The sequence below is a fragment of the Zea mays genome, chromosome 7 (genome assembly GCF_902167145.1).
Source record: "Zea mays cultivar B73 chromosome 7, Zm-B73-REFERENCE-NAM-5.0, whole genome shotgun sequence".
Classification (NCBI taxonomy): Eukaryota; Viridiplantae; Streptophyta; class Magnoliopsida; order Poales; family Poaceae; genus Zea; species Zea mays.
Window position 1 is genome coordinate 112,492,361 of NC_050102.1, and position 8,033 is coordinate 112,500,393.

Here is an 8,033-nt window from a genome sequence, read left to right on the forward strand (position 1 = left end):
CACAGCGCAGTGCGCAGCAGCAAGCCAGCAACACGCCAAGTCACCAACACCGCGCAAGAACAGCGGACGCGGACAGAACAGGCTGTCAAGCTGAACAGCGGCCGAGCGGCGTTCCTGTTCCTGTCTTCCTGATCGTGGAACGGTGGGGAACAGCGGCCTGTATTCCTGATCACGGAACGGTGGATGCGCCTGTCTTCCTGATCGCGGAACGGCGGGGAACGACGACATGTATTCCTGATCATGGACGTGGAACGGTGGATGCGGAAGGCGAGCAAGCGGCTGGGCGTGGCGTCTGGCGGCTGCACTGCAGATTAATTAGATATGTGGCCTGTAGGTTGATTAATGGGGTGGGGGCCCACTACCTATTGGGGGCCTGGTGTGGTGGCACCGGCTGCACCCCCCAAGAGCCGGCCCTGACACCTCCGTGAAGTGATCTTTCTATTTTTCAAACGAATGGCAAAACTGTTGGTCCACTTGAAAGTCGCCTAGAGGGGGGTGAATAGGCGGAATCTGAAATTTATAAACTTTAAGCACAACTACAAGCCGGGGTTAGTGTTAGAATAAAAAACCGAGTCTGAGAGAGGGTGAAAAACAAATCAAAAGGCAAATGAAGCGGATGACATGGTGAATTGTTTTACCGAGGTTTTGTTCTTGCAAACCTACTCCCCGTTAAGGTGGTCACAAAGACCGGGTCACTTTCAACCCTTTCCCTCTCTCAAACGGTCACCTAGACAGAGTGAGCTTTTCTCCTTAATCAAACCGGGTCACTTAGACCCCTACAAGGACCACCACAACTTGGTGTCTCTTGCTTTGATTACAAGTGTCTTGAGAACAAGAAAGAGGAGGAAGAAAAGCGATCCAAGCGATAAGAACTCAAATGAACACGAAAATCTCTCTCTCACAAGTCACTAAGTGTTTGGAGTGGTTTTGGAATTTGGAGTGGATTTGATCTCTTGTTTGTGTCTTGGAGTGAAGTCTAGAGCTCTTGTATTGAATGCAATATGCTGGAAACTTGGATACCTTGAATAGAGGTGGTTGGGGGTATTTATAGCCCCAACCACCAAAACAGTCGTTGGGGAGGGCTGTTGTCGATGGGCGCACCGGACAGTCCGGTGCGCCACCGGACACTGTCCGGTGCACCAGCCACATCACCCAACCGTTAGGGTTCTGACGGTTTCGACCGTTGGAGCTCTGACTTCCTAGGGCACCGGACAGTCTGGTGCCGCACCGGATAGGCATTGTTTACTGTCCGGTGCGCCTTCTGACGCTGCTCTGACTCTGCGCGAACTGTTTGCGCACTGTTCACGCTTGTTGTTCACTTTTGCAGACGACCGTTGGTGCAGTAGTCGTTGCTCCGCTTGGTGCACCGGACAGTCCGGTGACCCACCGGACAGTCCGGTGAATTATAGCAGAGCGGCTCTCCAGAAACCTGAAAGTGGCAAGTTCAGAGTGTACGGTCCCTGGTGCACCGGACACTGTCTGGTGGTGCACCGGACACTGTCCGGTGCGCCAGACTAGGGCACACTTCGGTTTTCTTTTGCTCCTTTCTTTTGAACCCTAACTTGTTCTTTTTATTGGTTTGTGTTGAACCTTTGGCACCTGTAGAACATATAATCTAGAGCAAACTAGTTAGTCCAATTGTTTGTGTTGAGCAATTCAACCACCAAAATCATTTAGAAAAAGGTTTGACCCTATTTCCCTTTCAATCTCCCCCTTTTTGGTGATTGATGCCAACACAAACCAAAGAAAATGTATAAGTGCAGAATTGAACTAGTTTGCATAAGGTAAGTGCAAAGGTTGCTTGGAATTAAACCAATTTATATTTTCACTAGATATGCATGGATTGCTTTCTTTCTTTTAACATTTTGGACCACATTTGCATCACTTGTTTTGTTTTTGCAAATTCTTTTGGAAAATCTTTTCAAAGTCTTTTTGCAAATAGTCAAAGGTACATGAATGAGATTTTGAGAAGCATTTTCAAGATTTGAAATTTTCTCCCCCTATTTCAAATGCTTTTCCTTTGACTAGAATAAAACTCCCCCTAAATGAAATTCTCCTCTTAGTTGTCAAGAGGGTTTTGAGATATATATCAATTTGAAATATAGATACCAATTGAGATACTTCTTCATTAGAGGAATACCAATTTGAAAGATACTAATTTAAAACTTTATTTCAAAAATTTTAAAATTGGTGGTGGTGCGGTCCTTTTGCTTTGGGTTAATACTCTCTCCCCCTTTGGCATGAATCGCCAAAAACGGAGACATTGAGAGCCCTTATAAATTCTCTCCCCCTTTGGCAAACAATATATAAGTGAAAGATTGTACCAAATTGGAGAGTTGACAGAATACCAACAAAGAGTAAATGAAATCGATGGAGTTGAGTGGAAGCGTTGTCTTTGCCGAATACTCCATTTCCCTTTCAATCTACGACTTAGCATAAAGATATACTTGGAAACATATTAGTCGTAGCAAATGAAAGAGAGAAGATCAAAGGTATATAAATGAGCTATATGTGCAAAGTGTCAATCAAAGTTCCGAGAATCAAGAATGTTTAGCTCATTCCTAAGTTTGGTAAAGGTTGTCTCATCTAATGGTTTGGTAAAGATATCGGCTAGTTGTTCTTTGGTGTTAATGTAGGCTATCTCGATATCCCCCCTTTGTTGGTGATCCCTCAAAAAGTGATGCTGAATGTCTATGTGCTTAGTGCGGTTGTGATCAACGGGATTATCCGCTATGCGGATTGCACTCTCATTATCACATAGGAGAGGGACTTTGCTCAATTTGTAGCCATAGTCCCTAAGGGTTTGCCTCATCCAAAGTAATTGCGCACAACAATGGCCTGTGGCAATGTACTCGGCTTCGGCAGTTGATAGGGCTACTGAATTTTGCTTCTTTGAAGCCCAAGACACCAGGGATCTCCCCAGAAACTGACAAGTCCCTGATGTGCTCTTCCTATCAATTTTACACCCTACCCAATCAACATCTGAATATCCTATTAAATCAAAGGTGGATCCCTTGGGGTACCAAAGCCCAAACTTAGGAGTATAGACTAAATATCTCATGATTCTTTTCACGGCCCTAAGGTGAACTTCCTTAGGATCGGCTTGGAACCTTGCACACATGCATACGGAAAGCATAATATCCGGTCAAGATGCACATAAATAGAGTAGAGATCCTATCATCGACCGGTATACCTTTTGATCTACGGATTTACCTCCCGCGTCGAGGTCGAGATGCCCATTAGTTCCCATGGGTGTCTTGATGGGCTTGACATCCTTCATTCCAAACTTGTTAAGAATGTCTTGAATATACTTCGTTTGGCTGATGAAGGTGCCCTCTTGGAGTTGCTTGATTTGGAATCCTAAGAAATATCTCAACTCCCCCATCATAGACATCTCAAATTTTTGAACCATGATCCTACTAAACTCTTCACAAGTAGATTTGTTAGTAGACCCAATATAATATCATCAACATAAATTTGGCATACAAATAAATCATTTGCAACTATTTTAGTAAAGAGTGTAGGATCGGCTTTTCCGACTTTGAAGCCACATTTGCTACCAAAGACTCTAAAACATGAAACATTGGGCTTTTTACCGGTTAGGAGTTCATATGATGTCTTCTTGAGGATTCGGTGAAGGTATAACCGGTTGATGGAGTAGCAGGCGGTGTTAATCGCCTCGGCCCAAAACCAGTCCGGAGTCTTCTTCTCATCAAGCATGGTCCTTGCCATGTCAAGTAGAGTTCTATTCTTCCTCTCCACTACACCATTTTGCTGAGGTGTGTAGGGAGAAGAGAACTCATGCTTGATGTCCTCCTCCTCAAGGAAGCCTTCAATTTGTGAGTTCTTGAACTCCGTCCCATTGTCGCTTCTAATCTTTTTTATCCTTAAGCCAAACTCATTTTGAGCTCGTCTCAAGAATCCCTTTAAGGTCTCTTGGGTTTGTGATTTTTCCTGCAAAAAGAACACCTAAGTGAAGCGAGAATAATCATCCACAATTACTAGACAGTACTTACTCCCACCGATGCTTATTTAAGCTATCGGACCGAATAGATCCATATGGAGTAGTTCTAGTGGTCTGTCCGTTGTCATGATGTTTTTGTGTGGATGATGGGCACCAACTTGCTTTCTTGCTTGACATGCGCTACAAACCCTGTCTTTCTCAAAATGAACATTTGTTAGTCCTAAAATGTGTTCTCCATTTAGAAGCTTGTGAAGATTCTTCATCCCAACATGGGCTAGTCGGCGATGCCAGAGCCAACCCATATTAGTCTTAGCAATTAAGCAAGTATCAAATTCAGCTCTATTAAAATCAACTAAGTATAGCTGACCCTCTACTCCCTTAAATGTTACTGAATCATCACTTCTTCTAAAGACAGTAACACCTATATCTATAAAGAGACAGTTGTAGCCCATATTGCATAATTGAGATACAGAAAGCAAATTGTAATCTAAAGAATCTACAAGAAAAACATTGGAAATAGAATAGTCAGGTGATATAGCAATTTTACCCAGTCCTTTGACCAAAGCTTGATTTCCATCCCTGAATGTGATAGCTCTTTGGGGATCTTCTTTTTTCTCATAGGAGGAGAACATCCTTTTCTCCCCTGTCATGTGGTTTGTGCACCCGCTATCAATTATCCAACTTGAGCCCCCGAATGCATAAACCAACAAAAAAAGTTTAGGCCTTATTGTTAGGTACCCAAACGTTCTTGGGTCCTTTCACATTAGAAACAAGCACCTTAGGTACTCAAACACAAGTCTTTGAGCCCTTGTGTTTGGCCCCAATATATTTGGCAACTACTTTGCCTGATTTGTTAGTCAGCACATAAGAAGCATCAAAAGTCTTAAATGAAATGTTATGATCATTTGATGCAGTAGGAGATTTCTTTTTAGGCAATTTAACATAGGTTGATTGCCTAGAGCTAGATGTCTCATTCTTATACATAAAAGCATGATGAGATCCAGAATGAGACTTCCTAGAATGAATTATCCTAATCTTGTGTTCGGGATAACCAGCAGGATATAAAATATAGCCCTCATTATCCTGAACCATGGGAGCCTTGCCCTTAGCAAAGTTAGACAATTTTTTAGGGGCATTAAGTTTGACATTGCCTCCCTGTTGGAAGCCAACGCCATCCTTAATGCCAGGGTGTCTCCCACTATAGAGTATGCTCCTAGCAAATTTAAATTTTTCATTTTCTAAGTCATGCTCATTAATTTTAGCACTAAGTTGAGCTATGTGATCATTTTGTTGTTTAATTAAAGCTAGATGGTCATGGATAGCATCAGCATTAATATCTCTGCATCTAGTACAAATAGAGACATGATCAACCTTAGATGTAGATGGTTTACAAACATTTAATTCGTCAATCTTAGCATGTAACATGGTATTTCCATTTCTAAGATTGGAAATGACATCATTGCAAACACTCAAATCTTTAGCCTCAGAAATTAATCTAGCATTTTCATCTCTAAGGCTAGAAAGTGTAACCTTCAATTTATCAATCTTAGTAATTAAACTAGCATTATCATTTCTAAGATTGGCAATTGAATCATCACAAGCATTTAACTTCTCAACCTTAGCAAATAAATTGGCATTCTCAGTTTTAAGGTTGGAAATTGAATCATGGCAAATCCTAAGCTCATTAGACAAATTTTCACATTTTTCTACTTCCTGAGCATAGGCATTCTTTAACTTAACATGCTTCTTATTTTCCTTAATAAGGAATTCCTCTTGGCTATCCAAGAGTTCATCCTTCTCATAAATAGCACCTATCAATTCATTTAGTTTCTCCTTTTGTTGCATGTTTAAATTGGCAAAAAGGGTAAGCAAGTTTTCTTTATCATCACTAGAGCTAGCCTCATCACTAGATGTTGTATACTTGGTAGAGGCTCTAGATTTTACCTTCTTTTTGCCGTCCTTTGCCATGAAGCATTTGTGGCCGACGTTTGGGAAGAGGAGGCCCTTATTGATGGCGATGTTGGCGGTGTCCTCGTCGGAGGAGGAGTCGGTGGAGCTCTCATCGGAGTCCCATTCACGACACACGTGGGCATCATCGCCCTTCTTCTTGTAGTACCTTTTCTTCTCCTTCCTCTTTCCCTTCTTGTCGTCGCCCCTATCACTGTCACTAGACATAGGACATTTTGCGATAAAATGATCGGGCTTACCACACTTGTAGCACACCCTTTGGAACGGGGTTTGTAATCCTTCCCCTTCCTTTGTTTGAGGATTTGACGGAAGCTCTTGATGATGAGCGCCATCTCCTCATTATCAAGCTTGGAGGCGTCGATGGGGATCCTACTTGGTGTACAATCCTTCTTCTCCTCTTCCGTCGCCTTGAATGCGACGGGTTGCACCTCAGGGTGTGGAGGTGCCACCTTGCTCCAATTTGATGATTTGTTTGGAGCCTTTGATCATCAATTCAAAGCTCACAAACTTTCCTATCACTTCCTCGGGAGACATTAATTTATATCGAGGATCGCCACGAATTAATTGAACTTGAGTGGGATTACGAAAGACAAGTGATCTAAGAATAACCTTAACCATTTCATGGTCATCACACTTGGTGCTCCCGAGGTTGCGCACTTGGTTGACCAAGGTCTTGAGCCAGTTGTACATCGCTTATGGCTCCTCTCCTTGGTTGAGGACGAACCGACCGAGCTCCCCCTCGCTCGTCTCCCGCTTGGTGATCTTTGTCACCTCGTCTCCTTCGCGCGCGGTCTTGAGTACGTCCCAAATCTCCTTGGCACTTTTCAACCCTTGCACCTTATTATACTCCTCTCGACATAGAGAGGCAAGGAGTATAGTAGTTGCTTAGTAATCAAAGTGCTTGATTTGGGCAACCTCATCCACATCATAATCTTCATCCCCCACGGATGGTACCTGCGCTCCAAACTCAACAATGTCCCATATGTTAGCGTGGAGTGAGGTTAGATGATGCCTCATTTTATCACTCCACATACAATAATCTTCACCATCAAAAACTGGTGGTTTGCCTAGTGGGACGGAAAGTAAAGGAGTGCGTTTAGAAATGCGAGGATAGCGTAAGGGGATCTTACTAAACTTCTTGCGCTCATGGCGCTGAGAAGTGACGGACGGCGCGTCGGAGCCAGATGTAGAAGGCGATGAAGAATCGGTCTCGTAGTAGACCACCTTATTCATTTCCTTTTTCTTTTTGCCGCTCTGATGTGACTTGACGTGTGAAGGGGATCCCTTCTTCATCTTGTTGCCGGACTCCCCCGATGGAGCCTTCCCGTGGCTTGTAGACTTATCACCGCCGGTCATGATCTCCTTCTTGGCGTGATCTCTCAACATCACTTCGAGCGGTTAGGCTCTAATGAAGTACCGGGCTTTGATACCAATTTAAAGTCGCCTAGAGGGGGTGAATAGGCGGAATCTGAAATTTACAAAATTTAAGCACAACTACAAGCCGGGGTTAGCGTTAGAATAAAAACCGAGTCCGAGAGAGGGTGAAAAACAAATCAAAAGGCAAATGAAGCGGATGACACAGTGATTTGTTTTATCGAGGTTCAGTTCTTGCAAACCTACTCCCCGTTGAGGTGGTCACAAAGACCGGATCTCATTTCAACCCTTTCCCTCTCTCAAACGGTCACCTAGACCGAGTGAGCTTTTCTCCTTAATCAAACTGGGTCACTTAGACCCCTACAAGGACCACCACAACTTGGTGTCTCTTGCTTTGATTACAAGTGTCTTGAGAACAAGAAAGAGGAGGAAGAAAAGCGATCCAAGCGACAAGAACTCAAATGAACACAGAAATCTCTCTCTCTCACAAGTCACTAAGTGTTTGCAGTGGTTTTGGACTTTGGAGAGGATTTGATCTCTTGTATGTGTCTTGGAGTGAAGTCTAGAGCTCTTGTATTGAATGCAATATGCTGGAAACTTGGATACCTTGAATAGGGGTGGTTGGGGGTATTTATAGCCCCAACCACCAAAACAGTCGTTGGGGAGGGCTGCTGTCGGTGGGCGCACCGGACAGTCCGGTGCGCCAGCCACGTCAACCGTTAGGGTT